Genomic DNA, 19,561 nt, shown 5'->3' on the forward strand with positions numbered 1-19,561 from the left:
TCCCCAAAATGCTTTAACTTTCATAAGCAAAGCAGTGGGACTCTGCTCCACAGAACAGCAAATCCCCTGGGCACTGCTGAGCTGTTCCTCGATGGAAGGAGTAGCTCTTGCTCAAGAACTGCACATTCTGTAATTCACCTTCCTTCTCCTCACTACAGGGTCTCACTCTTGTGGGATTTGGTGCTGGCTACCAAAAGAACCGGGCAAGATTTGGCAAAAAGAGCAGCACTGAAGGCACAGGTCCCACCCAGAGTTACGAGGGGCCAAAAACCTTGAGCTCCTTTGCCCAGAGGATGTCTAGCAAGATGGACTGCTTCTCTTAAAGATCTACAGCTACTGTGAGAAAAAGGAGAGTTATTTTTGGAATAACTTTTTTATGGAGTAAGTCTTTTATGAAGAGGTAGTGCTTTTTTGGATTTGGCATTGGGGATTTTGTTTTAATCCAGCCTGAATCCTGTGATGGGGTGAGTGAAGCTAAATGAGGTGGGTGCTTTTTGAAAGAAAAAAGCATAACAGAGGCAGATGGTGTGGGGGAGAAAGTAAAATAGGAAACATGAAACAAATATATTGTTAGAGATGCAATTTTTCTGTAGTAAAAATGCTTCAGCTTCTTGGTTTGATTGACTGTTCCTTTTTTTTTCTTTCTTCATGTTTTCTGCACATTTTATTGCATGTTAGGTACCACACAGCATAATTCAGTTTATTTTTCAGATAAAAATTATTCATTCTCTTAAGATACAATGATAACAGATAAAAAAAGGAAGTTAGGAAGCTCATGTGAAAGAATTTAAATGTGATGAGTCATCCAACCTCAGCAGTGAACAATAAACATGAGGAATTCTACTTTGTTTTTACTTGGATTAGGCTGCTCAAGGTGCAGGTCTTGGCTTCACTTTCCTTAAAACTGGCAGGTATGATTGTCCCTCTCTTGTTTAGATAAAATTATCCAAACATTGCTGGCTAACTTGGTCTGAGTTTTTAGTTATTTATTTTAAAAAACAGGCTGTGTCAGCAGGAGTGTGTGGAGGTGCCAAGGACCTGGTGGAATGCAGGTTTTGTGTGTCACTCTTAGAACACACTGTCACAACAGGGATTGCAAATTCTCTCTGCATTTTCTTTCTCTTGGTGTCACTGATTTAGCATTTTCACAGGTGGGTTGCATTTTAAACATCTTTTGCTCTTCTGAGGAAAATTCTAGTTTTGTCTTAATCTGGCCTTTCATAAGGTAAGGTAACCACACAGTATTTTGGATATCATCCTGCGAATTGCTGCTTGGGAAAACAGTAGATTTTTTTATCGTGCATACGTAATTAAGTTGTTATTAAACAAATATTTAACAAATCATGCTGAGTTATTTCTTCCTCTGGGCTTCAGCGAAGGGCTGAGAACAGCTTTTACCTGAGCGCCACTGGCTGCTCCCTCACGACAGGTTTCATTGCCCTGGTTTGACACTTAAAATCTTTTTTTTTTTTTTTTTAATTTTTTCCTTAAAACCGGGGCGGGCCCCTCACGCCATCAGCGCGCGCCGCCGGTCACGTGTCCCTTGTTTACCGCGGGCGCTGCGGCGGGTGAGGGACCGACAGACCGACCCCGACCGACAGACCGACCACCCCGCCGGGGGCAGCGGGAGATCGGCGTGGGGGGGAAAGGGCGTACCCCGCAGGGGCGCTGTGAGGGCTTGTCCCCTCTCGGGCGGTGTGAGGTGCGCGAGCCCGCCCTGCGGAGCAGCGAGAGGAGCTGGCGTCCCCTCAGGGACGGCATGAAGCGGGAATGTCTGTGTCGGTGTCTGTGCGTGTCCCAGCAGCGGTGTGAGGCGGGAATGTCTCCTCCCCTCAGGGCCGGTATGAGGCAGCCATGGCCCCTCCCCTCAGGGCCGGTATGAGGGGGTAATGGCTCCTCCCCTCAGGGCCGGTATGAGGCGGGAATGGCTCCTCCCCTCAGGTGTGGCATGAGGCGGGAATGTCTCCTCCCCTCAGGTGTGGCATGAGGCGGGAATGTCTGTGTCTATCCTAGGAGCGGTGTGAGGCCGGAATGGTCCCCCACGTCCGCAGCGGCGTGAGGTGGGAATGGCCCTCCTCTCAGGGGCGGTGTGAGGCGGGAATGGCTCCTCTCCTCAGGGGCGGTCTGAGGCGGGAATGGCTCCTCTCCTCAGGGGCGGCGTGAGGCGGGAATGGCTCCTCTCCTCAGGGGAGGTGTGAGGGGCTGTCCCGCAGTCCTTCGCCGTGTTCCGCCTGGCAGCGGCCACGTTCTGAGCGATTGTTGCCGCGGAGAGACAGCGAGGGAGGAAGAGCCGAGCGGGCGGGCGCGGGTCGGGAGCCGTCGGTGCGGGGCTGCAGCGGCTGCTTGACTTGTGAGGAGCCAAAGGTGCTCGGCCATCAGTCCTCGCTGTGCTGGCTCGGGACGCTGACCTGTTGTTCTGAGCTGCCTTTCAATAAAGCCTCTCCTTTATTTTCAGGCTCAGCATGTCCCTGCCAGCAAAGAGGTTTGGAAGGCCCCCAGTGTTGTCTTTTCTGGAAAAGAAAAAGAGAAATAAAAATATTGATAGAAGAAGGGGGAAAACAAGGATTTATGTAGGAAATCACATTGACTAGTAGCTGACTCTTAAGGAAAAGTTGGATTTCAGAAACGGTGAAGAAGTCGCAGGGTTTTTACTGGATATGTGAGTAGATTGTCACGATATTCCTCTGTTTGCTAACAGCAAGTAAATAATTCTGAGTGTTGATACCAGTTGTGTCTTTCTAGGTATGACAGCTACAACCTGCTGTCAAAAGCTCTGCTCTGTCCCCTCTCTGAGGGTGTGAGAAGGATCACTGGGAAGGAAGAAAGCATTGTCAGCCAGCACTCCTTTAATATCAGCAGATGGAATGTTAGTGCTGTCCTCTCCTTACTTGGGAAGGGTGGATAAAATATTTTTCTTGGTACCACTTGAAGGACTGTAGCTGACGTTTAAAAATAATGAGATAAAAGTTATATATAAAAAGGAAAATATGCAGCTGATTTCAGTTAAATTGAAGATTTTGCATATCTTTTGTGGATGATTTTCTGTCTTTGTTTTCTGAATTGTATAGTTGAGCACATGACACTACTGCAGATGAAACAGAGGCAGAACTTTTTTGCAGAGAAGTGTTTCGGCTAACAGCCTGGGTTGTATTTGCAGGTATGATGATGACCAGCTGCCTAAAGAATCTGCTTGTTCTGAATTTGGAGAGGTGAGAATTGTAACTGTGAAAGAGGAGCAAGAGATGCTGGGGCACTGCACATTGACAAGGACAGATGACACGTTAGTGATACTGTGGTTTTTTGCATGGTTCTCATTTGAAAGTATTTTGAATTGGTTTCATTATCACACTTAATTTTGTTTATTTGAAACTCACATCATTCATGCTCTGCTTCATTATCTAGAAGCATCTTGGTACATAATTGATGGTCCAGTTCTTCTGGGGCAAGAATCTGAAAGAGATATTGGAAAAGTTGCTGAGTACAAGCAGCAAACCCAGTGACTGCCTTCCTTGATTGTGTACAGGTTCATGAGTGAACAATACCCAGTACTTTACATGTGTCCCCATCAGCAGTCAGGCTTTTACAGTAGTGCAGTCTCCAGGCAAGTGCAACTCCCTGTGCTTTAACCTTCCTCAAAAGAAAGATGTTTCACTGTTGACCAAGTGTTGCACACCAAGGGATGTGTTAAACTATCTAGAAATAACGCTGTGCTGAGCAAGGCCACCCCACCATGGACTGCTGCTGTCTGTTACTGCAGTGTCCTCAGTAACTGGGGCTTTCCCACCTGAGATCAGAGGAGCCTCCAAGAGGTGTGCTTGTCCACTACTTTTTCTTTAGGTTTTGATTATCCACAATAGTCTTACTGAATAATTCATCCATGTCTTAGTTTTTCTGACCTTTAAACAAATGTATCTGTTAATGTGTACAGGGAGACACAGAGGCCACAGGACATTGCATTGGCTTTGCATGATGTGTCCAAACCCCTCACCAGTATGGTGAGGTATGTCAAGTACCATGTTTGTCTGATTCTCATCAGCCACTGTGGTTTTCCTTGTGACTTTCCTGATTGTTCTTACTTTTGATTTTAGCAGGTGAACAAGCTGGGGTTCAGAAAGCAATTCTATGACAGAGAAGAATCCTTGGAAGCTAGGTCGGGAGTAAATAAATACCAGTGCTGATGAAGCTGAAAAATTCAGGTACATTGTTCAAAATAGCATTTTTCTCAGGCACTGTAATTTTATTTTGAAGTGCAGCAGTAACTGAATCCCTGGGACTGATTTGATACAGGTGAGACAGAGGGTTTGTGTTTAATTGATTGCTTACTTCAGCCTTCTGAGATACAATAAATAGTGTGGAAAATTGTTTGGTATGAAAACAACTTTGTTGCCCTAAAAGGTAAGGCAGTGAGGCTTTGGAAGAGTCTCATGATATCTGTGTGAAGGTTCTAAATCCCACCAAGTACATAAAATGCTGAGCAAATGATCAGGCGTGTACACAGTGGTAATTGTAAAAGGCTAAGTAGCAACAGCTATCTAAGGATGAGGAGAGTCAAAAATAAGAGGAGTTTAATGAGACAGACATGCTGTGTTACTCCAGGGAATATTTCCTACCAGGAGCAGTTGCATAACCTCACCATGAGGAAAATGGTTTGTGTTTCAGTGTCCGAACCCCACATCAGTGGTGACACTGCCGGGTTTGTCTTGGGCTCACAGGAGAGCAGTGAGGTAGAGTGCTGATGTCGCTGAGGTTCTTACTGCCTGTGGGCTCTCCATACAGGGTCAAGTCAGCTGCCCAAAGTCCTGCTGGTAGCTGAACTTCAGGTTAAAAGTAAGACCAAACTCAATTGCTAACTCAGTGTTTTTAGAAATCCGGGCAAATAGAAAATGGTGAGTTTTCTTCAGAAAGGAACAGTGCTTATGTTAATGTATACTTCTTTCTTGTTTTCAGAGGTGTGCTACTGCACTTCCTATTGAAGGTGATGCAGGGTATTTCCTGCTTTCCAGGCACTTGGCTGTCATGTTCTCCTCTTGTTGTTTTGGGCTCTACCAAATATGTCTTTTCATTCTGTGCTTGTGAGGGTCAAAGGAGCAAGGTCTTGTTGCAGGTGCTTTATTGGCACATTCAGAATCAATAATCATAAAGCAGCTGTTGTATTCTAGGCTTTTTACTCTTGAATCTAATTTTAGGTTGGCTAAACACTAGCTATTAAGGGACTGCACACATCAAAGGCAGTGGAGGAAGAACACTTAAATTCAGCTTCCTTGGTGGCTTAATGTTTGGTTTCTGGCTTGGTTTTGGAGCCTGATGACATTGGCTGTCAGCAGTTGTAGAGAATTAAGTTGATGGAGAAGCAGTGGGGGAGTCAAGTAGATTTTTGCCAGGTGAAATGGAATGGCTTTTTGAGTTGTGGCTATTATGAGGAGTTGGCAGGCTGGTATAACAGGAAAGAAAGAATGTACAGAAATTCTGATTGAAAGGGGCATTAGCAGGGCAAAGCCAAATGGAAGGGTTACCAACCCACATCCACTAAGGTTTCTGAAGACAGTCAGTCCTTCTCCAGTCCTTCTTCTGTTATTAGCCTCTAACATTTGGAATTTAACCAAGCTAATTTAAAATTCATTTTCTGGTGTACACGTAACAATTACAACCCTGTCAAAGCAGATAACAATATTTTTTTTAAATATGTGTTATTTGCTCTAACACTGAAAAGTAATGAGTCAAAGTACTTGAACAGGATTTTTTGAGGAAGCTTTGTGGAATTTGAGATTCTTTTACTGTTGTAGTAGTTAAATGTTATGGATTAAAAAATTTCTTTACTGTGTTAAGACAAATTCTCATTATAGAGCTGCCCATGCTAGGGGCTTGGAACAAGATGATCTTTAAGGTCCCTTCCAACACAAACCATTCTGTGATTCTATGAACTGATTTTCTTGGGATTTCATTATGGACTGTATATTTTTTTTTCCTCAATTCAGTAAAAACAAAACAGAATACAAATACAAAATAGATACTCAGAAGTGTCACAGCAGTTCAGAGAGGATGGCTGAAGCGTGCAGTAGGGTGAGTTGGTGTCAGTCAGTAACAAATGGTGATTTGGGAAGCCCCAGCTTTGTGGGAGGCTTCAGCCTGTCCCTGTCTCTCCTCATTTGGCCCTGGCACCACCTTTTGTAATGATTTTTGCTGCACAGCTCTCCTCATAGCTGTGGGACTTTGCAAGACTCTGTGTTGCAGAACTTCTCTTCATCTTGAGTAATGTGTTCTCTGAAGAGCCGTGTGATTACTGACCAGACAGGGCAGCTGTAAAGTGCAGTTCCCTTGGAATGCAAATCAACAATCTCCAGGGAAGCTCCAGCAAGCCGTTAATGCTAAAGACTTACCACCACAAAGGTGAACAGCTGGGGAGTTTCTTAGCAAGCAGGAAAGTACAAGTTAAATTTAAAAGAAAAAAGGAAAGGAAAAAAAAAAGCCTGATAAATATAACCTGCTTGGTAGGACAGCTTCCTGTTCTCCAACAAATCAATTTTCAGTGCTTTGTTTTGACTAGTTGCAATTTTTAATTGGCCTAAAAGATTCTGTATGTACTGCTTTTGATCTTTAGTGTTCATAGTTTGTTTTTAATTAAAGAAAGGCAAAAAAAAGAAAGAAAAAAACAAAAAAAAAACACCCCCACCCCGTCAAACCACAGTCTGTGGTTGTTTCACTAATGTGACTTCAAAGGGACTGTAACACAGCTTTTCCTTACAGACAATTGAGTGGTTAGTCTCAGACAAATAATTTATTGTAATGCTGAAAGTTGGTCTGTGTTTCACTGTAGTGAAACCTCTGTTTATATACCATAAAACATAAGATGTTGGTCTCTTTATGTGTATTGCACATAGAAAAGCACAAATGCACTTATTTCCTCTTATTTCCAAGTGAGAAGGTTGTATTAAGGGAGTGCACTTCCCTAGATCTAGTGAAACAATATAAACTTATTTCATGTTGAAGTATTTGAATGTCATATTGTAACTGTTGTTACTGTGTTGCTTTTTAGGGTGAGCAGCGAGAAGAAAATCAAGCTCTTGCATAACAATACGGGGCAATTTTTACTCCATTTTGATTTTGCTATGAGGTTCTTGTGAACTGTAAAGAATTGCTGTAAGTTGTGTGAAATTCCATGTTGTGTTGAACTGCACATTAAACTTAATTACCTAAAGTTTTATTGTGTTATGTCAATGTTTAAGTTGTGGAGTGGATTATTTCCGTGGAAGAGTCTGTACAGAGTTCTCTGAGGGGCAGCAAAAGAGCACAAGCCAAAGTGCTCGTGGTATTGCTAAACTTAGTCAGAATTTAATAACTTCTTGTAGGTTTTCTTAATGACTGAGTTCCTTACATTTTGTTTAAAACTCAGAAGGGTTAAGATAGAAACAATATTCTAGTGTCAGTTGCAGCATTAAGTGTGCTTGCATCTGAATGTGTTTCTAGGAATGCTTCTCTTTGGGGAACAAATGTAACATATCCCATGTATTGGAAGGCATTTGTGCAGTTGATTGATGCCCTGGAAAATGATGGGTAAAAATGCTGGACTGCAGATTGCCTTGGTGCCTTCGAAAAAATGAGTAATTGAGATCAGCTACTCGGGTGCTTATCTAAAATCTTCTGTGGTTGAATCATTTGATGTCTTGCTTTGCTTTTGAGAGTACAAAAGCTGATACATGAGCTGATACGTGATGCATCTTAATTATTTTCTTCTGTAACAGATGAAATAAGTGGAGTACTTTCAGGAACTGAAGTTCTACAGAACGGTGTTGGCGGTTCTGAACGTTTCGTAGTTACCGAGTGGGAGCAATCCTGCAGAGGTTTTGAACTGAGAAGCTGAGGTTGGTACAGCATTCAGGCTGTTCAGTGTATGGTTGTCAGAAGCACAGAGACTTCCAGTGTTCTGATTTTAACTTTTTTTTCTTTAGCCACACACTTGCAGAAGCTTTCAGGTTTTGATCTTACAGTAGTCAAGCCAGCTGGGCTTCCCCACCAGCTTACACTAGAACAGCCTCTCTGTGGGGAGAAATTCCCCTAATTAGATCATTATACTCTACATGCAGTTTTTTAAATGAGCTACTTCACTGGCTGTAAGAAACTGCTGTTGCTCTTAAATATTATCTTGATGCTTTTGAAATATCTGAATTCAATGTTGCTTTATGAACAATAGATTTTACTCTAAATGTTGTACAGATTGATTAAAAAAAAAAAAAAAGTTGAGAAGGCAGTTTTTTGAGGCTTTCTCAAAATGAAAATGCCACTTCCTCTGTATTTGTGTTCTATTTGCTCTGTACCTTTCAGATTTTTCTTTGACCAAACAATGGCTCATGTAAATAACTCTGGCTCATGGGAGAAGTGTGACTGGTGACACCTATGCTCAGTGAAGTGTCTTCCAGTGCTCTCAGATTTTTGATTGTTGGTGTCATTATAGTGAGAAGGGAAGAGGACTCAGCCTTCCATTACATTTTCCTCCAAAGTCTTCAAGATCAGAAGTATCCACAACTGCATATTCTCAGCCAGTTCAGCCTCATCTTTTGCCTTTTTAAATGCACACTGCAAATATTTCTATTATTTAATGACTTACTGTTATGCAAGTAGAATAACATTGCCAGTACCTGATTTGTTGAGTTGCACTCACTGTGTAAATTACTGGTAGAAGGATTATTCTTGTTCATAGTACTGGAATATAACACAATTCATCTCTTACTGAGGCTTCCCCCAAACCTCCCATGACACTGGCACTTCATGCTGAAGGAAAATCAAGAGAAAGTAGACTGCTGAACGTTTCCTTTTGTAATGTTACAGTGTGACAGATGATATATTTGGGTTGCTATATGAGCATACACTTTTGAATATCTGACTTCTGTAGAGCAGAATGTTATCATTGCTATTTTCCAGTAAAGTTAGCAGAATGGTGAATGGAAATGATTCTGAAACAAGATTCTTTCTTCTGATGGATATGTTGAACAGTGGCTCTGCTGTAGTCAAAATGGCCAAGTAAGGCTTTCTGCTGCTGTGGGTCTATAAAAATTGTGGAATTTGACTATGTTCAGATGTCAGAACTAAAGCCATAAGAATTACTTACTGTCTTATTCCAATAATACATTAAAAATGGACTTTAGGAGAATTACTTTAAGCAGAATCATAAGTTGTTGCTGTTGGCAATACTGAATACTTAGGGCATAAACTATAATGTTAAATGTGAGAATTTTCTGTAGAGATTTATGGTGGAAGTAGCTATAAAACCACCAAATTTTAGTTTTGTTTTCTGTTGGTAAAGTGGACTTACTGTGCCAGTTGGTTTCCTTAGAACTGTGGATTTATCAAATCTCTTGAAATGTGAGTATTTATATGCATAAACTGGGAAACTTCATCTAAATAAGGGCTGTTCTGTGTTGAACTTAAATTTCAAACCATTAGTTAAAGAATTGAAGTTACAATGCACTGTTTTTCATAGTACTAACTGAATCTTCCATTACTTAGCCTTTAGAAGAAGCTATTTTCTAAAATCACAGTAACTACAGTTGTGCTCTTAGCTCACCTGAAAACTCTGTGTCTTGCTGGGGAAAGGTAGTCTGGCCTATATTGTGATTTACTTCTGTGGTAAAAAACTCCTACAAAACCAGAGGAAAAATTGTTTCAAATAGATCTTGCAGATTTCTTGGTGAAATAAGGAGTTTTGCAGATCACTACAGACCTGCTGGAGAGGGGAGTAGAACTGAGGTGAGATGCTGGAATAGGGTACTTAAATAAACTGTTCAGTGCCCTGTTTTCTTACCAGTTCAAATTGCTGTTAAATTCTCTGGCTCTCTTCTTACTCTGAATGCTTGTAAGTCTGTAAAGCTTGATCAGTCAGCCAAGAGGAATGCTGCATTGAGGCACATTATTTAGGAACATAACAGGGAGACAGGAACCTGGTTTTATTCTGAATTCTTCAGGCTTAGTAGATCATGGTGGGTTTTATCTTGTGGTAAAATTGAAATATGAAATATGACTTTTATAAGCCATGATCATTTGTCTGATTTAATAGTATGAAATACTATCATCAGTGTGATGATGATGCTTGTTACTACTCTTGCAAGAGGCTTTCATGTCCTGTGCCCTGTTTTGGGCTTCTAAATCAAGACACCCCAAACAAGTTTCAGATGTGTGTTGTGTTAAGCATGTTCTCCTGAGTCACTGCTGAAAATACTGATCAGTGGATAGCAGGAAGGAGAATGCATCAAAGGAGGAATTCCAGAGGTTGCAGAAGTGGAGTTTCAGTTTGAGATGTGTAAATGAAATGTGGGTCAGAGAGGAATGGTGAACCTGAGCACTCTTTGTGGTTTGAGTGTCCTGTGCCAGCACAAGCCTGCTTCCTCTCTTTTCCCCTGTCTCAGCAGAAGAGATTAATTTCATTTATAATTCCAGAGATTCCTCACCACTACAGCACTCAGAGCCCTGGCAGTGAGGATTGTGGTTTCAAGTTCTGAGGATTCAACAGATAAGCTGGATGGTTCTGAGATCAGGTAGAGCTGATAAGTGTGAGAAGTTACATGTTCAGCACCTCACTTAGGTCATAGAGCAGTACTTCTTTCTGTAGTTCTTGTCCATAAATGCAAAGTTACCTTGTATTTAAGATGCCAAAATCAGTCTGCTCCACTGAGTGCTGTGTGTAACCATGCTCTGTGTGCAGTGTTCAGTGGAGCTGTAGCCAGAGATTGCCCAGGGTATCTACAAATGAAAGAGAGCAAGTGGTTTTTTGTGTGTGTGTACACACACAGCCCCACTCTGCAGTTTATTTTATGAAACCTTAAACTAACGTGGATTGAAAGGGACCCCTGAAGGTCATCTAATCCACCCTGCTGCAAGCAGGGCTGACTTCAGCTTTGGATCAGCTTACTCAGAGCCTTGGCCTTCTGAGAACCTGGGGATTTTATAGAATTTTGAAATGTTGTTTCATAAAACATAGGATCCAGAATGATTTCATCTTGCATTTCTGTTTTCCATTTTTCTTTTTTACTGTTTTTGAAGTAGCCACAGTCCTCATCCATGGCTTTGAAGATATGGGAACCCTTAAAATACATTCATGGGGGAACTTAATACAGACAATTTCTGATGTGAATAGCTTTGTCTGTACTAGGTAACAGTGTGTGCATGTGGAGATGTTTTAGGATGTATCACAAAGACATTTCTTTCTCTGGCTTTGAGAGGATATGGTCTGAAGTGAGATGACTGCAGGCACTGTGTTAAATAATCTTTTTTATGTGGTTACTATTGTGTGTTTGTAAACACCTCCTGTGTGTAGTAGCAAAAATACTTTGGTAAGTGTGTATGCAGTCAGTAGAGACAGTGAAAAATCGGGTCTCTTGTATGGACACATGTTGCTACTTAGATTGGTTCTTTGGCTTCACTCAGGTTAAGTGACAAACTGCATATGCTTTCCTAAAAACATGTTTGGCTTAGATATTTTAGAACTAACTAATGAAGTCATTGTTAGGCTATTTTCTGAAATTAGTGTGTATTCCTGTTCTTGATCTTCAATCCTTGGAATATCTGTTAAGTCTCATCCTTGCTCTTCCTGGTTCTCTGCACAAATTTCTTTCCCCTCCTATGTGCTCCTGCTTGGTTGGTCAAGCTTGGTGCAGACATCAGAAGACATTTTCAGCAGAAGAATTTCATCACTGTTTGTAAGCTTTGTTTAAATAATCATTTCAAAGCAGTTTTTGACATGACCTATTTTTCAAATGAACACAGCACTTCTTGTCTTAGTGTTACTACCTTCAGTGGCAAAAAATAAAATCCTGTGGTAGGAGGATTTTTTGGAATTTAAAAATTCCATCATAGGATAAACCAACCTGGCTTTTAGCATGGTACAATAGTGTTTAACTTGTGATTTAGCTGTTAATCTGGGATGACTTAAAGTGAGTCTCCACAGAGCAGCTCTGATCATTCTTGTGCTGGTTTAAATCCCAAATTAGATAAAAGTACTTAGGGATAATAGAGTGCAACATATTTAATATATTCCAGTGGCTTGTCTTTCCTTTTCTTTTCCAGAAGGGCAGATGAAAGTACAGGTTGCAGTAGATAATTCTCATAGGTGAAAATGATTCTTGTCTGTAACATCCTGATTCAGTGTGTTGTGTGGGCTTGCAGATACGAGTTTGGGTAAGATTTGAGCAAAAATACCTCCCCAGGTTGTGCTTTGGTGGACTTTGCTATCAGTTAAGACAGCTGCAGGTGTGTTTTGTGAACACATAGAAAAAATGACTCTTCCTGTAATTCATATAGCTGTTGTCTCCCTTTGTCTAAAATAGTCCGAAATCAGCATTTTTTAAAGTCTGATCATACGATAAAGATGTGCATAACTTTATTTCAAGACTGATGAATTATAAATAAATATAGGAAATGCAGGAATAAGGTACTTGTTCTTTTTTAGGATAGCTTCCAAAAGCCATAGCCAGGAGAGGATCTCTGGTGGAAGTTAGAAGTGCACAGTGTTCTGTCAGACCCATTCCAGGGCTGTGCAGGGCTGCCAGGCTATCCAAGGTATCAGTGACTCTGGGGTGGGATGGGGCCTGGGTTCATGTTCCAGCTCCCACAGCTGCTGCTGCTCTTCCCTTTTCCTTTTCCAGTCCCCCCACAGCCTCTGACACACTTTGTGAGTCCATGTGATAACCTGGAGACAGGAGCTCACATAAATACACCCTCAGAAGGATGGTATCTTTGACTGGCTTTTTTTGTTCCTGTCATTGCTTTCATGTGGTTTGTTCTCAGTCACACCAGGGAGGTGCTCTGAGGCTGGGAACCAGTGGCAAGCCCAGGAAATGACACTACCACTGCAAGCTTGGGATTGAGCTGTGGGCTAAACATTGATCTGTGATGAGAAACACCTTTTCACCTTGTAGTCATGCAGAAAAGCACTGAGCAAAAAGCTGATCCAGCTGTTCAGATTATTATGTCAAGTTATTCTGGGATCTTAGGCAAATAATACCTATTTTTGGTGACAAATTTAAAGCCTATTGAGCATTAGAAATAGGATATTAAGGGTTTAACTTAAAATTATAAGCTTCCAGAATGCTGATTTTAAGAGCTTTTTTCCTCATTTGCTTATTCTGACTCATGCCTTCCTAATTAAAAAAACCAAACAAACAAAAAGAAACCCACAAAAAAACCCCAAAGAAACAACCAGTTGTTAAGAGAAAAAAGTTTGTGAGGATACTTAGTAGATGTTTTAAATTCACTTGTTTCAAATTTTGATTACTCTTTGATATCAGATCTTTGTGGTGTAAAATAGCAAAGGTGAGTTCCAAACTGCAGGGCAGTATTGATGCATTTAATGGTGAGATAACCAGATGTCCTCAAAGAGGGTAAGTTTTGTGTTTAACATTCTGTATTGGGAATTGGAAGAAAAAAATATTTTTAGGTACAAAAATATGTCTCTTTTGGATGTCCAGTGATCCTCTCTCCTTCCCTGCTTCCATCCATCCTAACCTTGGTTTATTCAGTTACAGCTGTGAGTGATGTTTTTCTTCCCCTCTTGTCTACTAAAACCTTGCCTCTGCAATTACTGCAACTGTTTTATTGGGGGAAAATAGCCTTTCAGTCTTTTCTTACAAAGGAAGCAAATTAATGGAAGGAGATTTTCAGCTGCATTTACATGTCTGGGATTGTGTAAAGCCTGAACAGAATCACAGGTGTCTGATTTTCAAAATAAGTTGAGAAACTGAGGGAAAAATGTTATCTGTGGAAGAAATTGAAGACTGTTACTGGTGTTAATTACAGGAAGCATGTTCTTACCTGTATTTGCTTTTTTCTTTAATCAAAATGGAGCCAAAATCAAAGAATGAGGATGCATAAATCATGTGACATTGCAGAAACACTTTTTGTTATACAAGGGCTATTAGGAAGCTTGAAAAGCCTCTGAGGTAGTGGGCTACACTTCTGTGCTTTGGGTGTTGTCATACTGACACAAACAGTTCATAATGCTGCCTTCAGAGCTTGGCCAACCTGAGAGGGAGCCAAAGCCCCCTGCTTTGGAATTAAGAAAGATATCTTTATATTGAGCAACATTTCTCTTAAAAGCTGCAGAAAGTAAAACGCACACAAAAAGATCAGGCCCAAAGGTCAGGCAGGAAGACCATCACTGGCACCAAACTTGCAAATAAAATCATTTCTGCAGAGCTCTGTGCCAGTATATGACAAAGAAATGCATTGAATGATGTGTCAAAGGTCAGTTTGCAGAATTGTGCTTACATCAATAATCAATTTGATTCCTGCAAATAACTTCTTAGTAAGTGTTTTCTGGGGAGGAAAACAACCTTATTAAGTAAAATAAAGACAATTTGAGTGAAAAGTGCCATTAGGGACGTGATGAGGGAAAGTAGGAATAGTCCCTTGAAACTGATTAGTAGAAAGTTAAAAATTCATTAGAATCCTGGAGCCTGCCAACACCACTAATTAAGTTGTTGAATTGCTGAGCTTCTCAAGTCGTCCCCAGCACTGACCAGCCCCAGGGCAGTGACAGCAGTCTGCAGGGCAGGGCTTGTGTAGCTGCTCCATTTACAGACAGCTTCTAAATTTAATAGTGTTTTACAAAGATTTTTTGGGTTAGAAACTGTAATGGTGATCTGTGCCAGTTGACTGATTTTGTGTTTGTGTCCTTGGGAGAAAGAGCTATGTGTTTGTGAGCTGCAACCTACTAATATTTCAACTCTATTTTAAACTCTCAGCTTCTGGTTTGATTTATATCTAAGAATCCTGTTAGAAAGTGGCTGGATTTTATCTGCAAAGCTTCTTGCACTCGGCAAGTTTCAGGTGGCACAAACAGCTTGTGATAAGTCAAAAAAGTCCTGTAGCTGATGCTGTGCAATGTGCTCTGCTGTGTACTTGATGCACATTGCTGTTTTTCTCAAATGCTGCTGTCCATCCTCAGAAAAGCTTTAAGTGCATTTTAAAATGTTAATATGTTATGGTCTATATATCTATTACACATATAGAACTGCTTCTCTTCATGTTAACTTTCCATGATTTCTACTGAGCAAATTTTGCTCTTCTGTTGTTTTGGGTATGTTTTTTATTCCTGAGCCACGTGTTCAGGGGAGGTTTGGGTTGGAAAAGATTGTTCCTGCAGAGATCAGGAGACTGTGGGGCACTGCCCAGGCTCCCCAGGGAACGGGCACAGCCCCAGGGCTGCCAGAGCTCCAGGAGACCTGGGACAACTCTCAGGGTGGGATTGTTGGGTGTCCTGAGCAGGGCCAGAGGTTGGGCTGTGATGATCTCTGTGGGTCTCTTCCAGCTCAGGATATTCTGTGATTCCTTGTCCCAGTTCTGCACCTCAGTGATTTGATAACAGGCAATGAGAAACTGTGTGTTGCTGGCTGCAGTAACAATTGCAAGCAAATCGTTCCACATTGTGCTCAGTTCTGTCACTATCCAAACAGCAGTTCCGTGGCAGCAGGGATGCCCCACAGAATGCACTGGGGTAGAGGGCACTTGGAAACCCTGGTGGGAAACCCTGCATCCTCATCACGAGGTGGGTTGTTTATTTGGATGTTGGAATACAGGCTATTGCATCATTCCTTTTCTGAGACTGAAATGAAAACAGAGTATCAAATTAACCACAGGCTAATTCAATTAGCAAAATAAATTGAGGTGGAGGAGATGGGCTTTGAAGAACCCAAGTCCTCAGCAGAGAGATTTGTTCCTCTGTTGAACATCTGTCAGCAATTACTGTCTCTGAGCATCAGTAGCTTCTGGTCACAGACTCTCTGCTGGCTGCTCCTAACACAACCCCGTGGTGGCCTTTGACTGATGAGACTCAGCTTCCTTTTTCTGCTCCTGAATGAGGTGTTGTAGTGCCTGTGTGTTGGTGTTCTGAGTATCTGCTGAAGGGAACTTCTTTCCTCATGTGTGGTTCTGTTTTCCCCAAGGGTCTCACCTTTACAGTGTTTATTATGCATCACCCAGGTCAACGTGTAGAACTGAGTGACACCTTTCTGCCTCAGTATTCTGTATTTGCAGTAGATACAAATTGGTTTTCATTGATTTTTTTTTCTTCTCTCCCTGTGTTGAAAAGACTTTGGTATTGATATTTGGGCAATATTTCTTTTTTTTTAAAGGTAATCTCAGACCTGTCTGTGCTGTCCATTTTGTATTGCAAAGCATGTTAACATGAGGCTGAATCTTGAAAAAATTGCTGTCTCTTCTGTCAGAAATGTTTGTATTCTCCCCTCACCCTTCTGGAGGCTGCTTGAACACCTTGTGATTTGCACAGGACTCAAACAGAATCTGTGCACCACAACATTTGTTTGGGTTTTTTTCCTAAATCATCCTAAACAGCTATTTGTTGTTCAAGTGTTCCCCTCCCAGAAAGAAGTCAGTAGTGTGACTTTCTCTCTCTCTCTTTTATCAAAACTTTAAATTCTTTATGCTTTAAAGATTAGGTGTAAACTTAAGGAAGTTTCATAGAAAAAGCAATTAAATATGACAACCATTCTGAACATTTTGAGATTTATTAGGAAAATGAGAAAATCTTTGTGCCAAACCTGAGACTGAATGTACTTCAGTATCTTGTTTTGTCTTCAGGAAGGACATTCTCAAGCAGCTCCATCTTATGTCAGTGTTAAAAATGCAGCTGTGCAAGACTGGTTCTTGGTAGATTTTGGTATAAACAGAGAACAGAGGTTGGTTCTTGTGTTGGAGGATTCCTAACAGGGATGGAAAATGTCCTATTTTAAGTTGTTCAGGCTTTGGCTACACATTAAAAATACCAATGCTAAATACTTTATATGGATGTGAGAAGCACTGCTGCTGTCATCATATTCCTTGTAGGATCTTTCTTTGTGTGCTTTGAATTCAGCCAGTTTCTTTATGGGCTTCTTACAATATCTGTTTATGGAACATGAGGCTTTTCTCTCAGTGCTTTTGCCTTATTACATGATTTCAATATCATTTGTCTCCAGTGAAAACAATTACAATTTCTTAACCTTTGTGTAATAGTTTTTCATACCTCAGTATCTCAGTAACTCTTCTGAAGTTTGCTTTGTTCTGCACTTTTCTTGTTGGACACAGTAAGAAATATTTCAAAGACAGACATAAAGAAAAATATGTCTTTACTCTTCACTGTTAGTTTTTTTTGGCTTTCTGTTGGCTGAGAAAAAGGCATTGATTTTAAAACCAACCCAAACCAAACTGATTTTGATAAAGGCTTCATTTCTCTCACCCTGAAATGACAAATTTCCATTAGAAGGCTCTGTCATAAAGAGAATATTTTAAAGCATGTTTTTCTTATTGATTCTTGTTAGTTTACACTTGGTACTGGTTTTGATTTACCTTTGGTTATGTTTCATGTAGTTAATTCACATTTTAATTCCAACAGAGTTGCTGTCCATTTCTTGATCCAGCAAAGGGATAGGATGAACATTCCATTGCAGAAAAGGCAAAAGAACTTGGAGAAAATTCTTGCAGTAGAATTGTGGCTCATAACTGATAGCAGTTACTAATGATCAGCATTCAGTCCAGTGAGTGCTGCCCTGATGAGACCTGGTCCTGATTATGCTTCAGGACTTCATTGTGTGGAACTCTTGCTTAGAAGTGGGTAACAAAACTTCAGTGCTTTTGAATCATTAGGTCCAATTTTAAACACAAAATAGAAGCCTGAAGAACAATTAACTATTTCTTTGGCAAAGGTCTGGGTCATGCAAGGCTGGATTGCAAAGCAAGGGGGGTTTGCATTTCCAGTTAACAGATGCTGCTACTGCAATTTCTAAAAATCCTTTTGTGGTGTTGCAGTGTAGAGTTCCTTCCTGAGTGATTACCTGGGAGAGTGGAACGGATGCTCTCTGTCCAAGGCATTTGAGTTTTCATTGTCTCACAACACGTGGAGGATTTGGGGCTGTGCCTTTATCCTTTTGGTCACTACGGAGTTCCAGCGTGGCTGAGTCGACTGCTCACCTCCTCAGACTCCTTGAGGTCAGTTATCTAATTGCTCTTTGCAGATAAGAATTAATTAGCCTGATTATTTTTCATAGCTTTTGGATGGCTTCCCCACCTGGAGAGGAGCAATTCCTCTGTGTCAGTGAGTGATTGCTGAGCCAGAAGCTTTCTGCCTTGCACTTGTAAGAAGTGCTGACTGGTTCTTTGGCTGTGTTAGGAAGCAGGCAGCCTGTGGTTAATGCAAAGGGGAGTAAAGCATTTCCACAAAGGAGCTGCTGGGTGGCTTTGCCTTGTGCAGTGCTCATTTCCCTTCTCTCCCAGGTCAGCAGCACGTTAACAAGTGGCAGCTCAGGTTTGCCCTCCTCCCTGTTCCTCCTACAAAAAATGTGTTCTTCTGGATTAGGTTTTTTAAGAGTATTGCACTTTACAGCTTTATTACTTAAAGAGGTGTGAAAGTCATCCATAAAGGAAAAAATGCTAACATTTGTGGTATAGCAGTTTATTTTCTCCTGTTATTATTAAAGTCACTTCAGAAACTGGCTGGGTGTGTCTGGACAGCTTCCCACCATCCCAGGCATTTGCTGTTTTCAATATTTTGCAGCAATTACACAGTGCTTTTTTAACACTTCCCCTTGACCAAAGTGCATTTGTGAGAAAATTACTAAATCACAGCACGAGTCCTGCTAAATTTTACACACTTTGTGAAATTTAAGCATGTGAAGAGCTCTAGGATAGTTATTGGGATTACTCAAAAATGTGGCCGTGGGTTTGAGGTTCTGTTGGAGGAAGCTGTTACTGCTTAGAAGAGGCTTTTCACCTTGGGAAAGGAAAAAATGTGCTTGTCAGGTGCAGGGATGTTAATATGGGAAATGTTTCTTCATTCAGTTGCACAGGGTCTGGTATTTGAAAGGCTCATTTTGTTATATCACACATGAATGTTACTGAAGTGCTTCTGACAATTAACTTTGTAGGACTTTGTTTACTAAAAATCAAATCTCTCTGGAAGCCTGGGACACTTGCTGTAATAAAAAGATTATGGATAGCTCCTGATAGCTTTTAAAAGCTGTTTAATTGCTGGTTGTGTCAAAGTAAGCAATTAAGGTCACTTAATCTACTTGATTATTCATCATATTCCTCTAGTAGTACTCTGTGCTTGGGATCTGTGAAAATGTGCATCTTGAGAAGCTGCTGCACTCATTCATAGCCCTCAGTACAGGGCACATGTAATAATAAAGAAAACTTCATTCTGTGGCAGTGCTAGCCCCAGCACAAGCAGTGAATGAATGCCCTTGTGTTGCTACAGCAGGAGCTTCCAGGAACAATGGAAAAGTCTAAAAATGTTTAGTCATTTAAAGGCAGGTTGGGCACATAAAACAGTATTAGTGGATTAGCTCTTAGATGGTACTTACACATTTCTATTAACCTCAGGCCAGATTGTTTTGAGATTAGATGATACAGGTGCTTCATTTCTGTGATGCAGTCAGATGCTGCTGCATAATATGATGGGGACTGGATAACATTGGGTTACTTGGCATGAAGCAGAAAAATGTAAGAAGTGCTTTGAGAGCTTGTTTAGTGCCAGTGGCCATTGCAGAAGTTTGTTGGGATGATTGAATTTTGGTCAGTA

At 41.0% G+C, this 19,561-nt stretch overlaps 1 long non-coding RNA gene across 6 annotated transcripts in view; it reads left to right on the plus strand.

The window, feature by feature from the left end:
* The window catches only part of LOC121348128, an 18,550-nt gene extending 586 nt beyond the window's left edge, over positions 1-17,964 (plus strand). The window contains exons 2-9 of one of the 6 annotated variants that reach the window (XR_005954338.1): positions 159-2,122; positions 2,456-2,659; positions 2,743-2,866; positions 3,158-3,209; positions 4,089-4,196; positions 7,034-7,137; positions 7,740-7,859; positions 17,791-17,964. This is a non-coding gene — a long non-coding RNA (uncharacterized LOC121348128). Of the gene's footprint in view, positions 1-158; positions 2,123-2,455; positions 2,660-2,728; positions 2,867-3,157; positions 3,210-4,088; positions 4,197-7,033; positions 7,138-7,739; positions 7,860-17,790 lie in introns of all 6 variants that reach the window. The other 5 variants (XR_005954340.1, XR_005954337.1, XR_005954342.1 and 2 more) reach the window with 5 other exon arrangements.
* Positions 17,965-19,561: the final 1,597 nt, after the last annotated feature.

This window comes from Onychostruthus taczanowskii, unplaced genomic scaffold (assembly GCF_017590055.1).
Source record: "Onychostruthus taczanowskii isolate IOZ18803 unplaced genomic scaffold, ASM1759005v1 scaffold99, whole genome shotgun sequence".
NCBI classification, from domain to species: domain Eukaryota; kingdom Metazoa; phylum Chordata; class Aves; order Passeriformes; family Passeridae; genus Onychostruthus; species Onychostruthus taczanowskii.